Source organism: Macrotis lagotis, chromosome 8, assembly GCF_037893015.1.
Source record: "Macrotis lagotis isolate mMagLag1 chromosome 8, bilby.v1.9.chrom.fasta, whole genome shotgun sequence".
NCBI classification, from domain to species: Eukaryota; Metazoa; Chordata; class Mammalia; order Peramelemorphia; family Peramelidae; genus Macrotis; species Macrotis lagotis.
In genome coordinates this window covers 66,115,370-66,140,606 of record NC_133665.1, presented here as the reverse complement: position 1 = coordinate 66,140,606, position 25,237 = coordinate 66,115,370, and the positions used below count along the sequence as shown (strand labels likewise).

Genomic DNA, 25,237 nt, shown 5'->3' with positions numbered 1-25,237 from the left:
AAAAGTTTGCTGTTTTGCTTTCAACCTCAGAGTTTAAAATGCTTCTCAGAACATGGCAGAGAGCATACATTGAATGTATATTTGTCTAGTGGTCACCATGGGCACAGTGATGTGGCAGGTGTGGGCACAAAAGATGGGATAGAAAAAGTAGGATACAAAAGAAACAAAACTTAGTCCCTGCTTCCTGAAACTTAAGCTGAAATCATTACATAACAAAGCAGAGCAATATATGGTTGTGCTCAAATGAATAGGGGACAACCTGTTCTCCATCTAATCCAATTATTCTCTCAGCCCTTTTGCTGAGACCTGCCCACAAGTCTATCTTCTAGAACTTTCTGTTCTCTTATTCCAAAACATTTCAATCATCTCCTCACACTCAGCATTGTTCTCTTAGAATCAAGTCTCCTAATTCTCAATCTCTTCTTTTTACGTTTCTTCCTGTACTTTGACATTAACTAAAAACTGACTTTATTCTCAGGGTCATTGTGGTGCAGTAGCTTGAGGCTGGACTCAGTCAAGAGAATGGCTTCAAATCTTACTCAGATGACCATAGGTCAAGGATAAGACATTATTGCTATGAGAAAATTCCAAGATGGGGAAACTCCCTCTGCTAATACAATCTGGAAACTTCACTGCATCAGAGGCATAGAGATTTGCCTCAAGAACTGAGGTCTTAGCTGACTAGCCAATTTTGTTCAAGGCAGAACTTGAATCCAGGTCTTTAAAGTTCTGAGGTCAGTTTTCTATTATATCATCACACTACCTCTTCAGCAACAATGTGGTCATAGACAAGTTGTGCAGAAGAAAGAGTACTGCTTAGGCAATTGGACACCTAATGTCCAAATTCTGTCTCAGTGTTTATTATACATATAATTTAGGGCAAATCACTTAACTGCCCTGACTCTTTTGTACCTGTAAAATGAAGGGATTGGATGATGGCATCTGAGGGCCCTCCTAGTAGAAGGACAAAAAGTGTATATAAAGAACCACATGGGAATGTTTTTGGGTGAAACTGATGAAAACAAGAAATGACTTGCCAAGTTTGACAATTGTCGGGTTGTTCAGTTTGACTAGTATATACCATATGAAAAGGAGTAGTGTCAAATAAGACTGAAAAGAAAAGTTGAGGTCCTATGATACAGTATTTTAAATGCTATGCACAGGGAAGTAAATACAATACAATAACCAAAGAGAATATGCTGTTACTGATGATGATGATGTTGTCCTTCACTGTTTTTTGGGGGGTGTTTTGCAAGGCAGTGGGGTTAAGTGACTTGCCCAGGGTCACACAGCTAGGTAATAAGTGTCTGAGGTCAGGTTTGAACTCAGGTCCTCCTGACTCCAGGGCTGGTGTTCCATCTACTGCACCACTTACCTGCCCCCTGTCCTTCATTCTTGAAGAAGACCATGACATCAAGGAGGTGATGCCATGACATGCATATGAATTAGATTTGAGTGAGGAGGTGCTATGCTAAGTCACCAACCTCATTTATTCCTCTGGATCCAGTGGCCAGATATGGATCAGAAGGACTGGACTTGACCTTGAATGTTAGAGGTGCCCAAGTGACACATCTAGTAAGTGTTAAGTATCTGAGGTCATCTTTGAACTTGGGTCCTACTGACTTGATGGTTGGTGCTCTACCAGCTAGCTGTCAATTTTAGAGATTACTAGAATTTAGGGAGCTCTGGAAAGACAACATGTAATTAAATAGCACCTGAGTTGTTCCTTGAAGAAAAGTAGAGATTTTTAGAGGTGGAGATGAGGAACTGCAATCCAGCTAATCTGTTCCTCATTAATGACATTCCATCTCTTTTCCCTGTGTTTTCATACTGGCCAACCATCAGGTCCCCATCCTTAATTCTTCCTTATTGTTCCTCTTTTACTAAAGATGCCATTCAGCAACTATTTTCTATATGAGGCTGTTCCTGATCTTCCCTTCCCCCCATGCTATATCCTCCCTCTCCAACTTTTTTTGTATTTCATTACTTTATATATATACATGGTGTTCATATATTTCATAAATATATGGATTAAATTTATATTTATGCTGAACATATTTGATCTATGCATACTTTCTCCATTAGAATGTAAACTTATTATAAGGATTATTGTAGTCTTTATGCTTATGACCTCAGCATCTAGCATAGTGCCTGGTTTATAGGAAACATTTAATAAATGATTGATTAAAATGTTAAAGTCCTTTAATATTAAAGAGGAGTTCTCCAGGGCAATGTGCAGATTCTCTATGGAGGATTTATAGAAGAACAAGACCAGATAATTATGGATAAGAATTATCCAGGATCAAAAAGTATGATTGAGTTATTTTCTCTATCAATAATGGGATTATATTCTTGGTGATTAGATCATGAATCTTTTGAAGAATTAAAAATTATATATAATACTATATATATATATATACATATAGTCTTGATTTTTTACTTTTCTAGCTCTTGGCTTATATCACTGTTCTCATTTCATTAAAAATTGTCATTAACCTCATAGGTCTTGGGTGTTAAAGTAGGTAGGCAGGCTTGTGTTCCAAGTACTCAGAAAAACTAATGAGCTGGAAGAGACACCTGTATATGCTTTCTCAGACCAGGCTTTTGAATCCAGTGGAGGCACATGGTTTCATTTATTTGCTAGTTCAGTATAAAGTGTCTCTTTTAAAGAAACAAACCTTTGACTCAGAAGAAAGAAAAGAAAAGAAATAATCTGTTTAAAAGACTCTTACCATTGATATTAGATGTAAAAGACTTATTTAGTCAAATAACCATTGTGTAACTACTTACAGGTCGTCAGTGTTAACTGACCTAGTAGGAGTGCTGAATCTACTTCTACTTAAGATGCTTTAATTTAGGTCAATAAATATTTGTTGAGTCTTCTCTGTGAATTATGTTATGTTAAATCCTTGGAATACATTTATAAGGATGACACAAAGGGTCCTATGGTCAAGGAACATTTAAGGAAGTTTGCTTTGATTGCAACTACATAAATTATATGATCTAGAGTTGCATAGACACATTATAAATCAGATAGCTCAATCCTTTCATTTTACAATTGAGCAAACTGAGTCGCAGAGAATCAAGAAGCAATTTGCTCATGGTCATCCGAGTAATGAATTATAGAGCAGGATCTGTCTACATAACTATTAGCTCTTTCCACTACCTTGGGGAATCATGTTGACTTGAGAATCAGATTATTAGGCTAATTGATTAAATGCATAAATGTTAATCTTTCTTTCTGAACAATGTTCAACTGAAAGTTGACACATAATATAATATAAAGATTAAAAGATAAGTTGACTCATGTAGAATTTTGGAAGAAGTTTAAAAAAATCATGTTTCAAACCTTTTGCTTTTAAGTGTACAAGCATTCTGCTAAATCTAATAACTATATTTATTTTCAAAGAACTATGACAAACAACTCCACCTTGACTTTGTAGGCCATCTAGTGGCCATTTCCTCTGTGTGTGTGTGATTTATATTTATATAAAAAAAGTACAAAGCATTTCTCTTTTAACATCATAGAAATGTTGATTGAATCTCAAAATGAGACCTAGAAAGGAGAAGTAATATGATAAAGGTCATGCAAGTACTGTGGTGTTATTGTAAAGTAAGCTGAATCTGGAATCAAAAGAATTAGGTTCAAAACCTAGCTTCAATCAAATAATTTTTCTTCTCTGGGTCTCAATTTTTTCATCTGTAAAATGGGAGGAGGCTGAACCAGATGATTGCTTCCAGGTATAAATCCAAAAAGTAGCAGAACTAGGATTTTAGCTCAGATCTACTGACTCCAAATATAGCGAATGCCCTTTTCACTCCTCTAACTTTTTCTTTCAGTCTCAATATTTCTCAAGTATTTAGCCTTTATTTGACTTGAGGCTACACATACTTATATTTTTTATGTAAAAAATTAAACAGTTCTTAAACTCAATTAGCTTAGATTCTTGGGGGGAAGATATATTTACACATAAACACAAACACATACACACACACAGTATTAAATGAAAAGGTTGAAGGAAGAAGAGATCCTGATCCAGTGGGAGTTAGGGGGATAGTAGGGTAGATAAGGCATCTTTTTGAAGGAGGTAGCACTCAGGCTAAAGCCTTCAAGGAAATTTGTTGTTGTTTCAGTCTTCTCTGACTCTCCTTGATCCCCATTTGGAATTTTCTTGGCAGAGATATTAGAGTGCTTTGCCATTTCCTTCTCCAGCTCCTTTTACAGATGAGGGACTCAGGGTAAAATGACTTGCCCAGGGTCATATAGCTAGTATCTGAAACCAAATTTGAACTCAAGTCCTCTTGACTCCAGGGTTAGCTGCACCATCTAGGAAGGGAAAATTTTAAATAACAGATGAAGAAATAAGTACATTATAAGCATGTGTAATGGTTAGTGTCATCAAATCATGGAGGACAGAAGATATTAGGAAACAGATAATTCAGTTTGGCTGGAGTAGTTTCTTCCAGTTAACAAGTGTGGAGACCAGACTATGCAATCAGCAAGCTTAGGAAAGGCAAAATGAGTTAACTCCTTTAGCCTCTGACACATTTGAGCTTTGTGTCACCCTCCTTGACTTCTCTCCTTCCTGTGCTTGTAGAGTTTAATTGCTTCTGAACTTGCAGAGGCTGCCCTTAGGTTTATGACACATTAGAGCTGTTATGCCAATAGGGAGAAGTTAATACAGTCACAGAAGCTGGTGTTTACTTTCAGTCCGTCTCCAGTCTTCCCTTGAGGGCCAGGCTTTTGCCAGCCCTCCTTTGCTGCACAGCTGGCGTCCTGTTTCTCTGACAGCCAGCTTGCTCTTATTGCAGCTCGCCCCCTCTCTCCATCACTAACTACAATCGAAGAGTGGGGAATACTCATTAAAAGTCTTCAGTCACTACAGCCTGAGGTGCTTTCAAGCCTCACCTAACTGGAGTCTATACATTTCTGCTAACTTTCTTTTATGTCTCACTGATCTTAATTTATTTCTGTTAATAACAGAACTATTCTATATCATAGAATCACAGAGATGGGGCTGGTAGGGCTTTGATAAGCTTTCTTATCCAAACATTCATTTGACAGATGAGGAAACTGAGGCCCAGAGAAATTGAATAAGAGGATCAAAGGTTCAGAACTAGGATTTGAACTACCAATGTAGTTCCTTTCCAGTGTACCAGGAAGTTCTCTTTTGGTAGCTTATCATGGAAAGAGGTGTGACTGAATTTCTTAAGGTTATAAATGAAGACCAAAATCTGATAAATCCCACTAAACAGGAAGGATTTTGAGTAGAGGTCCAATAATAAATGGACTTTGTGTCTTTTTTTTTTTTTGAGGACGAAGACAATTGAATATTGAGAGACTCATCACTGGGTTTGATCTAGTGTTTTGGAGGCCATATGGTACAAAAGAATAAGTGATGAACTGGGAATCAAGGAACCTAAATTCAAACCTCAGCTTTGTCACTTAATTCCTATCTGTCCTTGGGCAATAACTTAACCTCTCTGAGTGCCATTTTCCTCAACTATAAAATGATGGGACTAGATTTGATAATCTCTCAAGTATTTTCCAGATCTGTATCTATCATATGATGGATTTTTCAAGCACAGAAAACTTTAGAAGAAGGTTTTAAATTGAGAGAGTACAGCTCTTAGATATGATAACATCATAGATTTTTGATATACTGAGTCATGGTTTAACTTTTGTTACTATTTAGGGGTTTAGCCCTCAGTACCTGTTCCAGCTTGAGAAGTGGGCTATGGTTAGGTTGCATGAAGGGGTTCTTCTAGCAGTTTCTTTTCATCAATGTTTTTTAAACTGAGTCATTTATGCAGAGAATAATCAAGTGATTTTCTTTTTCACTGTCCTATTGGCTCTTGATCCTAGTTGGTCATACTGGTATTTTGAAGTCATCAGAATACCCACAGACAAGACAGAAAACATATTAGTTTTCTCCTGGACAGAATAAGCTTCTCTTTTAAGAGCAAAGTTCCTCTTCTCTCACTATTTGTTTGACCCTTGGGCAGATCTTTAGACTCGAACTACATGTTGATAAGACATCTGGAAAAGATGACCCATGAGTAGAGGCAGTAAAGAGGCAAATTTAGGATTATGATCAAAGACAAATTTTTTTAGTATGGTCAGACCGATTCTAAATATGGTTTGGGCTTCAGGTTCTATAAAAACAAAATTAGTGTAGCCATATATTAGATATGTTGTAGAGAAATTCCCACTTGGGTTCATAATGGACTGAATGGTTTTTAAGTTCATTTCCAACTCAAATGATGGATTTTTAAATTTTCCTTCCAGCTCTAACAATTTAAGAACCATTTGTATCCCACTATTCTTCTATTATCACTTGAAACTAATTTACAGAAATTAGAAATTATCTTTCGTGGAAGTTTCAGGGAATTCATGATTATGCTGATCCTATGTACAAATTGGTTTTGTTCTGTACTTCCTCTGTTCTTTCCTGCTTAAGTTATCATGACTGAGTAAAACACAGCCTGGTTATGCAGGGAGAGGCTGATTAGCAAGGACGGACCAGAGTAGGAAGACATGATAAACTCAATCCCAGGATTCTGATTTGGAGAGTACATTGAAGATGAAGTCTAATTCAGTTTGCCTTGGAGCTATTCCCTATGTGAGGAGGGGTTAGGGAAGTTCTAACATGACCCTACCTTCTGAATCAGACCAGGGAAACCCATTTACCATTCTTGTCCTCTTTTAAACTTTATCTTCTCCATAAAGCCTTTTCCGACCACCTATCTCTCAAATTGTTAATACACACTCTCACTCCTCAGCTAAAGTTTCATTAATGTATCTATGCAAAATGTATCTGTCTTTAAGTAAAATGTAGGTGCTTTAAGGGTAAGGACTATCCTTTTTATTTTTATTTATATTTCTTTATAGTCTATATATCCTTAGCACCTAGAACAATGTCTTATATTATTAAATGCTTAATAGATGTTGATCAAAATTTGGTTTAGAAGCAGTCGCAAATATTTCCTGAGACCCATTACATGCAAATGTAGTATCAAATGCTGTAGTATATAGAAAAGGTTTTAAGACAGTGCTCTTTGTCATAAGTATTTTAAGACTAGCTTGCGAGATGAAATTTGTTCACAAAAAGATAACTGAAAATAGACTGAAGAGCATGTGAGGAGGGAAATAGTCAAATTGTGATCTCTGAGTTCAGAGAAGAGTGAAAGGCTTTAGAGAAAAAGCTCTTGCTTCTTCAGACTTTGGAGGAAAGGACAGGCTAGCATAGACTTGACTTTACCTTGAACTGATGATAGCAATTGATTAAATTGCTCTGGACCATCCAAAGCAGGAGAATTCTCTGCATCTTTGATCAGGAGCAGAGTTGACTAATGTTGAAGGCAATGTCCAAGAAAAGAAAGGTGGTATAATGAAATGAGCATGCGTCTGGGTGTTAGGATCTAAGAGTTCTAATTCTGTCTGTCCAAAACTATCCAGGTAACTGCTGACAGGTCTGTTAACCTTTCAGAACCTTATTGCCTAATCTATAGAAGGAGAGGGAAGGAGAACAATACAATGCAAAGAATACTGGACCTGAATTCAAGAAACTCAAACTTTGACTTCGGTTACTTATCATCTCTGTGTCTCCATCTCTTCATCTTTAAATAAAGAGTAAATTCAAAATAATTGTACTAAGCTGCTAGGTTCCACAGTGAAATCCAGAAGAAGTGAGTTCAAATCTACTCTGGTACTAACTTCATGAGCTCAAAACAATTCAATTTACCTCTTTCTGCCTCAGTTTTTTGCACCCACTCCCAGGATGGTCATGAGGATAAAGTAAGATATTGTAAATTGCCTAACAAACCTTAAGGAATTATATAAATGATAACTATAACTATAATCATCATCATCTTCCTTTCTTATGTGATTGTCATGAGAAAAATGCTTTTAAGTCTTTATGTGCATTCAAAACATCAGTTATTAAGAGATTCTAAAACTTATTCTAGTTCTAATGGTGATTCCATGGGTCACATAGATCATGATATTTTTAACAGCAATTGAGGCCAGTACTAATGTGAATTGGAAACCAGGGAGTCATTCAATAAATTTATTTAAATTCTGACATATTTATTTAACAAGCATACACATGTTTGAATTCTGATAAGAGAGGGAAGAGGTTAAAAAATATTCTCTGCCCTCAAGTAGTTTATAATCTAGTAATGAAGGTAAGATGTATATACAAGTAATTATATTATAAAAATAGATCTTAAGTGTCCAAAAGGGTGAACTGAGAAGGAAAAAATTTCTATCTAGAATAATGGGGTGGGGAAGGTCAAGGAATGCTTAATTAGGAGAATTTGAGCTGGTTTCAGTAGACAGAATGAGAGTGGGTATAGGGCAGAAGAGAACTCATGGGATGGCATAAGCAAAAAGCATACTCTAAGGAAAATTTCAAATATATCTAGTGACTGAGTTTTACTGGAATATCTTATAGACCTAAATAGTAGAGGGCTTTAAATGTCAAACTGTTTCTACCTTGTGGTTGACAAGAGGGAACAACAGAGCAGAATTTCTAGTTAAGGAATGATATGTGAATAAACTGGTGAGTGTCAGCTTTTTTTCCCTGAGTCTTTGTTTCTTCAACAAATTTTGAGTTATGTGACTTCTAAGACCTCAGTAGTAAGGAACAAATAAAGATGATATCCAAAGTTAACCAGATTAGGGTAATGGGAAGCAGTGGGATAAGTGTTTAATAGGAGACAGGAATAACAATGAAACTCTGCAATGTGACCAGGGTTATTGATGTGGTGCTTCCCTGGACAGTAGCAAACATTTACAAAATTAATATTAAAAATCTGACAGATAATATTTAAACAACTTTTTCACATAATTAAAAAAAATTAAGGCAGGCTAGGGGCAGAGATCTTCTTTTGTCCTTTTAGATTTTTCTTCAGAACTCTTGCTTTTGGACAAATCCCTGTTTACTGTTTCTTTACTCTCCTTACACACACACACACACACACTCACTCACATAATTCTCTGTTCCAGCAAAAGTTTACTGCTCTGTGCCTCAAAAATAAAAAAGAAGGAATTGTAGATGTCCTAGTCACTAACTTTCACAGTTGTCATCACCCATGCTTTCTCTAGATATGATTCCATGATTCTAGTATCCACCCAAATATACTTCAGATACCCACCAGCTATGTAAGTAAAGAGAAGAGGACATATGTATACAAGAAATGTTGTAAACAGCAAAATTTGTCATGAATTGGCTATTTATGGTGAATGAGAATGAGAAGTTGAAAAAGACATTGAGATTGAGTCTAGATATCTGGGAAGATGGTGATACTATCCATAGTAATAGGAAATTCACAAGAGGGAAGGATTTGGGAAGAGGAAAGATAATGAGCTTTTTGAATTTTAAATGAACACTTTGAATATTTTGAATTTGAAATGCTTAAAGAAAATCCAATTCAACATATCTAAAAAGTCATGGAGCCTGTTTCTGGCACAGAATACTTAAGAAATGCTTGTTAAGTGATTTTGGAACTGGAGCACAGGAAAAGAATTAGGGCTTCTTCACCCAGATAATTCATTCCTTACAAAACTGAAAAGAAGTGAAGAAGGCACAGGACTGAGCCTAGTCATAGTTAGCAGACATGAACTAGCTGAAGAATCAACAAGAGAACTAAGGAGTAATTGGAAAGGAAAATAGAAAATGAGGGGATAACAGTGTCACAAAACCCTAGAGAATATTCAGGAGGAGGTGATCAAGTGTCAAAAAGCTATAGAAAGGAGGATGAAAGTTGAGAGAAAAAAAATCATTCCGTTTAGTAATTAAGAGATTTTTGAGAGGACAGTCCAAATTTAATGAGTATGAAAGCCAAATTTTAAAGAATTAGAAGAAAATGAGAGGAGAGGAAGTGCAGGCACTGAATATAGATTTCTTTCTCAGGATTTTAGCCTTAAGAAGAGATACAGGTTGTATAGAAAGTTGGAATGAGAAGATTAAGTGAGAGTTTTTCCAAAGATAAGGGAGGTATATTTAGTCTTGTTAATAGGCAGCAAAAAAAAAAAAGACTAAAAATGAAATTAGGTTGGATTGTGTCAAGGACTCCCTAGAGGGTACCTCTTAAAATTATAACCCAGTCTCCTAAAATAACATGAAAGTGGAAGAAGCCCCTGCTTTGGATTCAGAATACCTGATACTAACTATATTATATTAAGGAAGTCACTTAACCTCAATTGATCTCTGTTTCTTCATTTCCAAAGTGATATGGTTCAACTAGATGGCCTCTAGGATCCCTTCCAACTCTCTCTGATTCTCAAATCCATCCATATATAATACATATGCTAGAGAAATTTATGACATCATGAGAGAAAAAAATTTAGTCATTATAATATTAACTAACATCTACACAAACTTTAATATTTATAAAATGTTTTACATGCGTTGTCATTTGATCACTTCTATTACTGCAGTAGAGACTACTGTTACCTCTAATCTATAGAGCAGAAAACTAAAACTGAGGGATGTTTGATAATTTTCTCACCATCCAACTAATATGTGTTTGAGATAGAATTCAAACTCTGGTTTTGTGACTCCAAGAACAGCACTCTAGATGCAATTCCATGGTATGCCATGTTCACAGAACTATATTCTTGACCAGTATTGCCAAAATAGTGATCAGTGCTAGATTCCCAAACAAGACAACAGATCTGAAGATGATAACCATTTGCTTGAGTGAAATTCATTCTTGTTACTAGACTAGAAAACTCCACAACGTAGGCATGCCTATTGCCTGATAGTCCTTCCCTATTCTAGGAGCCCATCTTAAAGAGGAGAACTCCTGTGAACTTACAGCCAGGTTACTTATAAGGAGAGTTGACTTAGAAGCATCCTTTGTTTAGTTTTGTCAGACTTTTTTCAGCATCTATTGAGATAATCATATGATTTCTGTGTGTTTTGTTATAGATACGTTCAATTATGTTGAGTATTTTACTAATATTGAACCATCCCTGCCTACCTGGTCTAAATCCTACCTGATCATGGGGTGTGTGTGTGTGTGTGTGTGTGTGTGTGTGTATGTGTGTGTGTGTATGTATGTGTGTATGTATATATATATATGTATATATTCTAGTAGAAACTTGCCTGTAATCTCTTTGCTAGAATTTTGCATCAATGTTCATTAAGAAGATTGGTCTATAATTTTCTTTGTTTTGGTTCTTCCTGGTTTACATATAAGCACTATAATGATGTCATAAAAGGAACTGGATAGAACTCTTCCTGTTTTTTTAAATGGTTTATGTAGAATTGAACTTAATTGTTCCTTAAGTATTTGGTAGAATTGACTTGTAAATCCCTCTGGACCTGGAGACTTTTCCCCTAAAAATAAGGAGCTTATTGATGATTTCTTCCATTTCTTTTTCTGAAATGGGGTTATTAAAATATTTTATTTCTTCTGTTACCAGTTTGTATTTTTGTAAATATTCTTCCATTTCACTCAGATTATCAAATTATGGGCATAGATTTTTGGCAGAACAGCTCTTAATTATCTCTTTAATTTTCTCCTCATTGGTGGTTTTAATTTTTGATACTGGCAATTTGTTTTTTTTAAATCAAATTGACCAAAGGTTATCTGTTTTATTGGTTTTTTTGATAAAATCAAATCTTAGTTTTATTAGGTCAATATGTTTCAATTTTAATAATCTCTCACTTAAATTTCAGAATTTCTAAATTTGTATTCATTTGGGGATCTTTAATTTGTTCTTTTCTAACCTTTTTAGTCACATATCCAATTCATTGAACTTCTCTTTCTCTATTTTATTCATATAGTCATTTAGAAATAAAATTTCCCCTAAAAACAGCTTTGACTGAATCCCATAAATTTTGGAATAATGTTTCATTGTCATTTTTCTGGATGAAATGATTATTTCTATGATTTGTTGTTTGATCCACTTGTTCCTTAAAATTAAATTGCTTAGTTTTTAATTAATTTCTGGTTTACATTTATATGGTGCTTCATTACATGTAATTTTTATTTCATCATGATCTAAAAAGTTTACATTTATTTATTACTTCTGCCATCATAAGGTTTTTATGCCCTAGTACATTGTCAATTTTGGTATAGGTGCCATGTACTACAGAGAAAAAAGTATATTCTTTTCTATCCCCATTAAATTTTCTCCAGAGGTCTACCATATCTAAGTTTTCTAAGATGTTATTCACCTTCTTAACTTCCTGTTTATTTTGTGGTTAGATTGATCTAGTTCTATGACAGAGAAGTTGAGGTCCCTAATTTTTAAAGTTCTGCTGTCTATGTCTTCTGTAATTCACTCAACTTCTCTAAGAGTTTGGACAGTATCCATTAGGTACATACCTACTACATAATGATATAACTTCATTTTCTGTGGTGTCTTTTTTTAGTTTTGCAAGGCAAATGGGGTTAAGTGGCTTGTCCAAGGCCACACAGTTAGGTAATTTTTAAGTGTCTGAGGCCGGATTTGAACTAAGGTCCTCCTGACTCCATGGCTGGTGCTCTGTCCACTGAGCTACCTAGCCACCCCGTCTATGGTGTCTTTTAAGAAAGTAAAGTTTCCTTATCCATTTTAATGAGATATATATTATTTTTTTTTCTTTGTTTGGGATCAAGATTGCTACCTCTGTTTTTTTTTAACTATTTCTGAAGCAGAATATATTTTGCTCCAGTCTTTTACCTTTACCCAATGTGTGTCTCTGCTTTAAATATATTTCTCGGAAAGAATATATTGTAGCATTCTGGTTTTTAATCCATTCTGCTATTTCCTTTTCATAGGATAGTTCATTCTGTTCATATTTATAGTTAAGATTTCTAATTCTGTATTTTCCTCCATGCTTTCTTTCCCCATTTATACTTTTCTCTTTCCTTTCCTTTTATTCTTCCTCACCAAAATTTTTTTCCCTTTCCCCTTTATCTTCTTTTTATTTTCAATTATGCTTTCACCTTCCCATTTATTGGTCTCTTCTTCCCTTTTTCTTTTCCTTCCCCCCCCACTTCCTTGTAGAGTAGGATAGATTTTTTTAAACCAATTTGGAATGTATCTTATTCCATCCCTGGATCAAATCTATTGAATAGGATTTACTCAGAGTTCATACCCTATCTTCTTTCCCTCTTCACCTGGTGTTATTTATCCACTAATGCCTAGCCATCTTTTTATGTTTTATCTTTTTAACATCCCTTTTATCAAATTGTACTCCTTTTATCTGACCTGAGAAGTACTATAAGTCAAAGTTCCACCAATCAAAGGTTGATTATTGGTGACTTGATTGCTTGATAAACTTAAAGTACATCAAAGTACAATCAAAGAATGCCTCACAGTTACTAAATACCCTCCTCTCTTCTGTGTCATTAGAAATACATTTTCAAGAGTCATGAATCACATCAAATTATGATCACTTTATAGCTTAGACTCTTTTCAAATAGCTTTCATGGACACATAATCCTCATGAGCCAAAGCATCATGCAAAGCCAAATCATTTCATGAACCATCTGAAACCCCACCCCCTCCCAGTTTACTCTCTCCCACACTACTCTCCCTCTTCCCCCTTTAGTCCTCAACCTCAGTACTTAAACCTCCCTATAAAGTATAAATTAAGGTAAGATCACTTCCTAATCTCTTTATGTCCACCTTTATGTAGGTTCACACCCCTTGCCCCTAAGATACTATAAATCTCTAAGCATCTAGTAAAGTGAAGTCACTTCTGATTTAATTACCTATAGAATCTCTAAGTACTCTTAAATACTGGGACATTCTGAAAACCTTTATTAAGAACTTTACAATTGATTGTAAGGCATGGAACACAATAGCTCAGGACCACCCAGCATAGGATACCCTCATCAAAGAAAATGCTAAACTCTATGTGCAAGACAGAATTAAAGTAGGTCAAGGGAAAGTGAGACATAAGTTTAGAGTAAACACCACAGCTTTTCATGGTCTATTTGTCTCAAACATAGTAATGTCATCTTGGTCCTCTTCAATGGAAAGAGAAGAACCAACTATCCAAATCCTCTAAATCTAATCTCTTCAACCCTTTAACTATACTCAGAGAAATACAATTTTCAAAAGTGACAAGTGTGATATCTTTCCTTTTAGGGTTGTATACAATTTAATGTTCTTAACTAACATTTGTTGAGTTTTTCCCCCCTTTCCATTTACCTTTTATATGTATCTCTTGAGTATTGTATTTGGAGATTGAATTCCCTGTTTGGATCTGCTTTTTGTAATCAGGAAATTTTGGAAGACCTCTATTTGTTGAACATTCATCTTTTCCCCTGACAAAATATACTAAATTTTGCAGGGTAGTAAATTCTTGATTTTAATTCAAGATATGATATTCCAGGTCCAGTGTTCTTTCAATATTAACATTGATAAGTCCTGTGTAAGTCTGATTGTGTTTTCCATGTATTTAAATTGCTCCTTTTTTTGCTGCTTGCAATATTTTCTCCTTTATTTGAGAATTCTGGAATTTGGCTTTGATAATCCTTGGAGTTTTTATATTGTGGGCTCTTTTTGTAGGAAGCCTGTGAATTCTTTCAATGGCTAGTGTGTCTTCTTGATTTAACAAATTTGGACATTTTCCCCTGATAATTTCTTGAAAGATATTTTCCAGACCCTTTTTTTGATCTAGGCTTTCTATTAGTCCAAGAATTTGTAAATTATCTCTTCTGGATCTATTTTCTAGGTCATTTCTTTTTTCCACAAAGGTACTTTATGTTTTCTTCAATTTTTTTCAGTCTCTTCTTACTGGAATCTTATAATCTTTTTTTTTACTGGAATTTATATTCATTGGCTTCTGTTGATCCAATTTTAATTTTTAGGCTTAGGCTTTTATTCTCTTCAGTTAGCTTTTGTGTTTCCTTTTCTAGTTTGTTGAGTTTTTTTTTAGGTTTTTGCAAGTCAAACGAGGTTAAGTGGCTTACCCAAGGCCACACAGATAGGTAATTATTAAGTGTCTGAGACCGGATTTGAACCTAGGTACTCCTGACTCCAGGGCCAGTGCTTTATCTACTACGCCACCTAGCCGCCCCTTCCAGTAGGTTGATTTGAGCTTTAGATGAGTTGCATTTCTTGTCCAGTTGGTCAATTTGAGTTTTAGATGAGTTGTGTTCCTTTTCCAGTTGATAAATTTTATGTTTTGAAAAAGCAGATTCTTTTCCAGTTGGTTATTTTTGTTTTTAAAGGAGTTGATTTCTTTGGTCAACTTTTCATAGTTTTCCTGCATGATTCTTATTTCTTTTTACATTTTTCTTCTTTTCTTTGTGTTTTAAATTCTTTTTTAAGCTCTTCTCTGAGTTTTTGGATTTGAGTCCAATTCATAGATTCTTTTGAGACTTCTCACATAGGTATTTTTTCACTGCTTTCTTCTTGTAAGATGGCATTGTTATCATCTTTATCTTCATGGTTAGTGCCCTTTTAGATTTTTTTTTGCTCATTTTGATGTTTGAGTTCTGTTTCTGATGTATAGATTCAAGCTTTTTATGCTGGGGCTGGGATCCAATCCCTGGCTTATCATTGGCCAAGATATTGCCTAGGCAGCCCAGGGCTTGCCTTTTCAGAGGTTTGTTTCCTCCTTTGTGTCCAGATTCTGCTTATTCAGTGGTTTGTTCCCAATCCAGTCCTGTCTTTTGCCCCAGAGTTTCCAGGATTCAGATATTATCTGGTTTGCTATCTAGCTGAAAGACGCTATGCTGTTGTCAAGCTGTCAGGACCTGAGCTGCACTGTGGCTAAAAGCCTACCAATGGCTTTCCCAATTTCCCTTATTTCCCAAATAGACAAACCTTCACTGAAGATCCTCCATGATGTTTACCATTGAAAATGTCTTTGGATCTTCTTTTTTTTTTTGTTGGATCTGTAGCTTTAATGTCTGTGTAGAGGCTTCATTTCATGCTTCCATCTTGGGTCTCTTTTTAGTTCTGTTTGGAAATTGCCACATAAATGTTAATTTTTATGCTTCTTTTGAGTCTTATTGTTTCCACCAGGATTTTATGAATGTTGCTCTTAGGGTCTTCTTTCCATCTAACAATCTTTTAGAAGGAGTTAAATACAAGATTATGATATGAAGAATCTTTTTGTTTATGTTTTTTTTTTTTGCAAGGCAATGGGGTTAAGTGACTTGTCAAAGATCACAGTCTGAGTGTTAGATTTGAACTCAGATTCTCCTGACTACAGGGCTGGTGCTCTATCCATTGCACCACCCTAACTGCCACGATATGAAAAATCTTATTCAATGAAATTACATGACTTTCAAAGAGGATACATGATATATTTTTAAAATATTTTCAGACATGCACATTCAGGGAAATTTTTAGTTCAAGAAAGATGTGACTGTGTGTTACAAATTTGTATTATACATTTTCAACTGGTCCTCACTTCAGCAAGACAGCTCAATCACACCTGACTTGTTAAGTCACTCTCCCACTTTCCATAGAGGCTATTCCAAACCTTTTTATCCCTTTCCCCAACAAGTTCAGATAAGTATGCTGAAAAACTTGCTGCCATTTACTGAAGTCTTTCTCTTTTCCCCTTCTTATCTCAAATTCCTCAGAAGTCTTACTCCTTTTCCCATCTCACAAAGGTTGGACCACTTTTGCAAAGTGAAATTCTACTACATTAATTTTTAATAGCTTCTCATCTTGTCAAGCTAATTGGTCATAATATCCATGCTCTCCAATCTTCATTCTCTCCCTTTCTTCTTGTTCTTTCCCAGCTATCTACAAACATGCCCATGTTCCCCCATCTTTATTTTTTAAAAAATTTTATTATTTATTTTAATTTTTTTTCAGAAATTTTAGTTTCAAATTCTCTAGTCACCAACTGAGAAGGCAAATAATGCAACATCAGTTATTCATGTGAAATCATGCAAAATATATTTCATATTAATCATGTTGATAAAAAAAGAAAAATTTAAAAGAAGATAAAGAAAAACTTTGCTTTAATTTCCACTTAGACTTTGTCAATTCTCTTTCTCTGGAGGTAGTTGGAATTTTTCATCATGAATTCTTTGGAATTTTTTTGCATCATTGTACTGATCATATAGCTAAGTCTTTCATAGTTGATCATCACTACAATATTTTCGTTGTGTCCAGTGTTCTGCATTTTCATTCACTTCACTTTTCATCAGTTCATGTAAGATTTCCCAAGATTTTTCTGAAACCTGCTCATTATTTATTTTTTTTTAGTAGTATTGGCTTTATTGGGGACAGAGGGGAATTACCAGGGATTAGGAGTTGACATTGGGGCCCTTCTTCTTGCCAAAAGTGGGCACTACATTGACAAAGCATCGACTGTACTGCATTCTCCTCTTAACACGTCTAGTTTTCTTCTTTTTCTTCTCCTGCTTCGCTACCTTGGGAGTCTGACCCCTCGCTTTTCCAGCTCAGGCCAAAGAGCCATGGACTTTACCTCCCAGCATGTGGCCGGACACTTCCAGGGTGGCCAGAGGCTCCACCCTGCACTGCCCCAGGATGGTGTCATACTCTAATGGGGAGCCCCCAAGAAGCAGGACCTGGTCCTTGGGTGCAATGCCCTCTCGGGACGCTACCTGGGCCTTGGATCTAGGCCACAGTCTCGCGCCAATCACCTCGAGGGTGTGCAGGGCCTGTGTGCAGACAAACAGCTGCATGGTGGAGCCTCAGACACGACGAGCTGCTTCCCTGCTCATCATTTCTTAGAGCAAACTAGTATTTCATCACAATCATATACCACAATTTATTCAGTCATTTCCAACAGATGAACTTCTCTTTAATTTTCAATTCTTCATTATCACAAAAAAAATTTTGTTTAGATTAGGGATAGAGACCTATTAGAATTTAGATGCTCTGCTCTGTGCATATGTATTTATTATTGATATTACTTTATTGTCTATGAAAACTTTTAGGAAAATGCAATGGTTATCTGTTTTAATCAGGTCTATTTTTTGCTTTTACTTTATCTGAGATTATTATTGCTGTCTCTCCCCTTTTTTCCATCTCAGTTAAGTACAATAAAATCTGCTCCAGCCCCTTATTTTAACAATATTTGCTTCTTTTTTGCTTCAAAAATTCTCTCCAGTTTCATGGATGAGTTTATGCTATTCACAATTGTGCATTTCCCTCCATTGTATTTTTTTCTGTTTATCCTTCTTTCTTTCTTTTACCCTGTCTGTCCTCAAAAATTGTTTTGTTTCCTTTTTCCTATCTCCCTTCCCTCCTATTTCCCTGTTGAGTGAGATTTCTATATGCAATGAAGGGTATATATACTCTGTTCTCTCTTTCAATCAATTTGATGAGAGTTAGTTATGTTCAATCATTGCCCACTCCTATTTTTTCTTCTACTGTAAAAGGTTTTCCTTACTTGCCTCTTTTATGTGAGAAAATTTCCTCCATTTTTTCCCCTTCCCTTTTTCCTTCTTCTAAGTGCATATCTTTTTCATCCTTTCACTTTTTTCCCAGATCACTCCAGTATAATCAATTCATACCTATGCCCTCTGTTTTATGTAGATTCTTTCTAACTGCTCTAATGATGATAAAACTCTTAGGAGCTACATGTATCATCTTCCTATATAGGAATGTAAACAGTTTAACCATATTATATCCTTTATCATTTCTTTTTCATGTTTATTTTCATGCTTCTTTTGAGCCTTCTGTTTCAATGTCATATTTTCTATTCAGCTCTAGTCTATTCATCGGGGATGCATGAAAATCTTCTCTTTTATTAAATATCTTCCCCCCCCAAAGGATTATATTTGGTTTTCTGAAGAGATTATTCATAATCCTAGCTCCTTTGCTTTCTGGAACATCATATTCTAAGTCCTCTGCTCCTTTATTTTTGCTACTAAACATTGTATGATCCTGATTGTGACCCCACAGTATTTGAATGTCTTCTTTCCAACTGCTTGTAATATTTTCTCCTTTTCTTTTGAATTCTAGAATTTGACTTTTTTCTGGGAGTTTTTTGTTTTAGGATCTCTTTCATGTGGCAGAGTAGATTCTTTTATTTTGGATTTTTGTCCTCTGATTCTAAAGTATCAAAACAGTTGAACCTTGATAATTTCTTGAAATATAATTTCTATTTTTTTAAATAATGGGTTTCAGGTAGCCTAATCATTCTTAAGTCATCTCTGTTCTATTTTGCTAGTTTTCTCAATTAGATATTTTAAATTTTCTTCTATTTTTTTCATTATTTTGACTTTGTTTAATTAGTTATTGATGTCTTATGGAGTTATTAGCTTTTAGTTGCTCAATTCTGGTTTTTAAGGAATTATTTTCTTCAGTGAGCTTTTGTGCCTCTTTTTCTATTAGACCAATTCAGCTTTTTCTGCAGTACTTTTCTTCAGGGAATTGTTTATGTCTCATAGCATTTGATCAATATTTAAGGTGTAATTTTCATGCCTTTTTAATCAACCTGTTATTTTTCTTTTTCTAATTTTTTTACAACCCTCATTTCTTTTTCCAGCATTTCCTTAATCACTCTAATTTGATTCTTTAGCTCTTCCAAGAATTCTTGTTGGGTTTGTATCTAATTTGGATTTTTTTCTTTGAGGCTTTATTTATACTGTTTTCATGTTTTCTTCTTTTGAGGTCGTCAGCTCTGTTATTATTGCTGTTCTTCATTTTTCAGCCTATTTCTTCTCTTTTAACTTTATGCTAAAGATAGGCTCTGTGGCCATTGTGATTTAAGGAAACCCATATATTCCCAAACTTTAGGCTTTTTCACTTTGTGGGTTTTTTAAGCTAGTTCATGAATTCTCTAAGTTTTTCAAAGTGATATGATCTCAGAAGTGTGAACCCTGCTTTTCAGGTCACTGCTAAACTATAACCATAAATGCTAGTGTTCTACTCCACCCTGTTACTGCAATTCACTTGTTTGGGTAATAGCCCCAAGTCCCCTATAATCTCTTTCTGACTAATTACCTGACCCCTTTACCATCTCTTGGCTAAGAACTTCCAAAGTTGCTGTCCTAGACACCTCCAAGGCCCCACTGGTGCTGACATTCCACATTACTCTAGTTTGCTCCACATTCCAATGTTACAGATTTCTCTTGCCAACTTAAGTTGTTCTGGGCTAGAGAACTGACATTTTGTTTTTTCTGTTGCTCCAGAATTCAATATTGAAAGTTGTTTGGATGGAAATGCAGCAAGAGTTTGACTGGGTTGCTACATTTACTTTGTTATATCTACATATTGACTCCATCCCCTCCCTTATCTTTATGAAACCTTCACTTGATCCTGCCTTATGTGCTAGCTAGTTATGCCTCTCCTCTGAATTATGATTAAAATCTTTGAGAAAGCCATCTATGCTCATGAATCTTCCATCATTCTTAGTTCCCTCTAAACTCTCTGCAGTCTAACTTGTGGCTTTATTGTTTAACAAACTACTCTCTTCAAATCATAAGCAATTTTCATTGTCAAAAATAATGAACTTTTCTTTTTAAAAAAAATTTTATTTTAATAAGCAAAAAACCATTTTCTCTCCCTTTTACTCCCACCTCATTAGGAAAAAACAAATAAACAAAATCTTTGTAATAAATATGTATAGTCAAGCAAAACTAATTCCCTCAACTCAAAGATATATCTCATTCAGTACCCTGAGTTCATTCTGTCTCTGTCAGGAAGTAGCATGTTTCTCTGGTTCTTTGAAATCATAATTGATCATTTCATTGATCATAATTCTTAAAGCTTTAAATAGTTATCTTTACAGTTTTGTTGTTATCATAAAATTTTTATCTGATTCTGTTCATTTCATTCTTCATTAGTTCATGCAAGTCTTCAAAATTGTTTGGTTTTGTAATGTTGGTGCTATCATATAAATTCTTTTTCTGGTTGTACTCACTTCATTTGTATACCAGTTCATATGAGTTTTTTCCATGTCATTTTGAAGTCATCCTTTGCTCATTTTCCTATACCACAGTAATATTCCATTGTAATATACCCCAATTTTTTCAGTCATTTCACAAATGATAACCCATTCCCTTATTTTTGAGTTCTTTGAAAACTACTAGGAATAAAGGACTGTTTCCTCTTTCTTTGATCCCTTTATGTTATAATCCTAGCAGTGGCATAGCTGGGACAAAACTAATCCTCTAAAAAAGTTTTTTTGGTTGATGAAAATTTTCCTTCTCTCTTCTTCTCTCCTCACTTTGAGAAAGAAGCAAAAACTCCTACTACAAACATCTCACACAAACTGCATACAAACATCATAAAGCAAAATAAATTTCTACACTGACCATGTAAAAAACAAATCCACATTTTGAGTCATTGTCTCTTTATCTGAAGGTGAATAATATGTTTCATCATTAGTTCTTTTTTCTTTTTTTTTGTTTTTATGAAAGTCAATTGGGTTAAGTGACTTGTCCAAGGCCACACAGCTAGTCAATTATTAAGTGTCTGAAGTCACATTTGAACTCATATTCTCCTAACTACAGGGGTGCTCTATCACTGTGTCACCTTGCTTCCCTCATCATTAGTTCTTTCTATTCTTTTAAGTCCTTATTAATATTTACTCTTAGCGTTTGTTTTGCATAGGTTCAATATCTCCCTTGATCTAACCTCCCTCCTATTCCTCCAGTTTCTTTCTCCCCTTTTCCGCTTGTTTCTTGTTGAATGAAATGTGCTTCTTTTTTTAAAAAAATAATTATTAATTTTTCCAACTTTGTGTAAAGTTTTCAACAATCTTTTTCTTTGTAAGGTTTTGAGTTCCACATTTTTCTCTCTCCCTCTCCTCTCCCCTAGACAGAGAGCAATCTAATATCAGTTTTACATGTATAACTGTGCTAAACATAGTTCTATATTAACCATATTGTAAAACAAAAAAAAGAATTGGAACAAAAAAGGGGGAGGGGAAGCACAGGAGGAAAAATTGATAAAAAAAAAATAGAACAAATTTTAAAAAATTGAAAATAGTATGTTTTGGTCTGCATTCAGACTCCATCATTCCTTCTCTGGATGTGGTTAGTATTTTCCATCACAAGTCCTTTAGAATTGTCTTTGATTTTTGTACTGCTGAGAAGAACAAGTCCATCATAGTTGATCATCAATATGATAGATATTGCTGTTCTTCTGGGTCTACTTACTTCACTCAGCAACAATTAATTCATGCAAGTGTTCATAGGTTTTTCTGAAGTTTGTCTGGTAATGATTACTCTAAGAACTTTTCTTTTTGCATTTGCCCAATTGTATTTTTAAAGGATTTATCAATTTTGGAGCTTCTTCTTGTAAAATATAGAATTTTTCTTGTATTTCTTTTCCAAATTTTTCTACTTGATTTTTAAAATCTTTTTGACCTCTTCTAAGAAATATTTCTGTGCTGAAGACCATATTATATTCCCTGTGGCTTCACATGTATTACTTTTTCTGACAATACTCTTCTGAGACAGTTTTGTACTTTCTTTTATCTCCAAGGCAACTTTCTTTAGTTCCAGTTTTTCCCTGACTTTTCTAACTTATTTGGAGATTTGTTCTTGGGTGCTGTCCCAAGCTTTTTGTTTGGGGGGGGGGGCACCCATGTTGCAAAGTCCTTAGTTTACTCACTGGGTAGTCCATCCAGTCCAGTCACACTGACTGAACAGGGGGTCTGGGGTACCTGTGCTGGAATCATGCCAGCTGCCCAACTATGCCATTGCCCTACTGAGCCAGGACCCCAGTGGTGGTGGCTGAAAATTTCCATCCCATGCTGGTTTCAACTCTCTCTCCTGGGTTCTGTTCCTGTTATACTGGTCATGTTCCCCTTCCATCTAAGATAGACCTTACTGGAAAATGTTTGACTCTGTTCTTTTGTGAATCTATCACTCTATAATTGGTTTAGAATCTTATAGAATCTTAACCTGAAGAGCTTAGGGAAATTTATACTTCTCTCTTCCATCATGACTCCACCCCATGAAATGCATTTCTATAATTCATGTTACCTCTTTTGATCAGTTGAGATGACTGAGGTCTAAGTGTCATATTCCACTCATGCATTTCATCTTGTTTATTTAGACATTTTGTTTCATTTGATCATGCAGGAGTTTTTCCCAACTTTTCTCTACCTTATTTCCTCATTTATTCCTTTATGTCTTCCTTGCCTTTATTCCTTTAAAATAATCAAAACATAATAGACCCACTCTCAAGTCCTCTATCTAATTAAACTTCATATCTGACCCTTGATGATAGAATTCTGATGTTACAGAATATCATTTTCCTATTTTTAAATATAAACAGTAGATCCTTGTTTGATTCTTTATAACTAGCTCATATTTACCTTGCTATGTTTCTCTTGACTCCTGTATCTTGTATTTCAAAGTGTCTACATAGCTCTGGTCTTTTGATCAGGAATGGTTGAAAGTTCTTTTTCATTTAAGATCCACTTTTTCCCTGTTGGATTAGACTCAGTTGGAAAGTTCATCTTGTTTGTATACCTGTATCTTTTGACTTGTAGCATATTATTCCAGAACAATACTATTGTTCCTTTGTCTACTGCATTATATGTCTTTTTGGACTTTGAATTCCTTCTTTCTGGCTATTGCCAGTATTCTTTTCTTGCCCTAGAAGCTCTGGATTTTGGTCACAATATTCCTGGTAGTTTTTATATGGCATTTCCCCCCCAAGAGATAACTGGTAAATCTTTCTATTTCCAGTTTGATTTCTGGTTTGAAGGTATCTGTGCAGTTTTCTTTTATAATTTCTTGAATATGAGATCTCGGCTCTTTTAGAGGGGGTTTTAGGTAATCCAGTGATACCTAAATTTTCTTTTCTTGCTATGTTTTTCAGATCATTTAATTTTTTTTTAGGTTTTTTTGCAAGGCAAATGGGGTTAAGTGGCTTGCCCAAGGCCACACAGCTAGGTAATTATTAAGTGTCTGAGACTGGATTTGAACCCAGGTACTCCTGACTCCAAGGCCGGTGCTTTATCCACTACGCCACCTAGCCACCCAAGATCGTTTAATTTTTCTTTGAAATAGCTTAAATTTTCCCCCCACTTTTTCAGTCTTGAATTTTTAAAATATTTCTTGTTGTCTCATGAAGTCATTAATTTCTATTTGACCCATTCGTTCTCTGATCCAGCAACATTGGTCTTCTTACTTATTAATTGCATATGACACTCTTCTCTTAGCTCTTCCTTTCCATATTCCATGCCTTTTTACTGGCTGTTCACCCTTCCCTTGAATGCTCTCACTGCTTACCTCTACCTCCTGACTTCCCTGACAATTCAAAACACAGTTCAAAAATCACCTTCTGGGGTGGCTAGGTGGCGTAGTGGATAAAGCACCGGCCTTAGAGTCAGGAGTACCTGGGTTCAAATCCGGCCTCAGACACTTTAAATGATTACCTAGCTGTGTGGCCTTGGGCAAGTCACTTAACCCCATTTGCCTTGCAAAAACCTAAAAAAAAAATCACCTTCTATAGGAGATTTTTCCCAGTCTACCCACCACTGTCAGTGCTTTCCCTTAGAGAGTATCTTCTATCTATGTTGTAGATGTCCTATATGTATGCAGTGATTGTATGTGATTTCATCTCCCCTATTAGCCTGTGACCCTATGAAGGTAAGGGTTATGTCTTTGCATTTCTTTGTATCCCAAGAACTGAATATAGTGCCTGAAACTTAAGTGAGTACTTAATTAATGTTTATTGATTGAATGGAAAATTACTCCTAGAAATTTAAACTACAATCATAACAATAACCCTGAAAATTACAAACACAAGTATTCCTGCAAATAAAAAAGGAATTTATCTGATTTCTAGGATTGTTTTGGGTTTATGGACATGGAGTCCATACTCACTTTAGACCCAAAAGAAGAGGGACTGAGGGAGAGGGGAAAGCCATCTTTGATAGAAAATCAAAGAGAAAAGGAAAAGATCTTTGCCATTCAGGATTTCATTCTGCCTTTTAAGAAGAAAAATTAATAGAGTGAGCCTAGGCAAATCGTCTTCCCCATTTTATCCCATTACTCACTGAGTGTCCCTCTTACTAAAATTCCTATAATTCCTCAGTTTTCCTGAGAGTGAGAGGCAAAATGGCAGTTCTGAATTTGTGACAGTGCTGTATATTTTTAAAGGACAGTTCAGTTTTGAACTAAGAAGGTCCAATCTTGCTAACTAAAGCTGCCTCCTCAATTCATCATCCGAACTTTTTCAAAGATCAGTTGTCCTGGTTAGAGCAAAGTGGAGGTGAATGGAGGAGAAAGAGAACACATTATATTTCCATTCCATATAACTGGAAGGTAAAAAACACTGATGGATAGGCGGTGTAAGAACTTAATTAGTACATACTAACTCTAC

At 35.2% G+C, this 25,237-nt stretch overlaps 1 protein-coding gene and 1 pseudogene across 1 annotated transcript in view; one reads left to right on the top strand and one right to left on the bottom strand.

Annotated features, from left to right (window-relative positions):
* Positions 1–25,237, top strand: part of LOC141495750 (histone-arginine methyltransferase CARM1-like) — a 272,410-nt gene that overhangs the window by 71,717 nt on the left and 175,456 nt on the right. The window lies entirely within an intron of this gene.
* Positions 17,224–17,625, bottom strand: LOC141494835 (ubiquitin-like FUBI-ribosomal protein eS30 fusion protein; annotated as a pseudogene).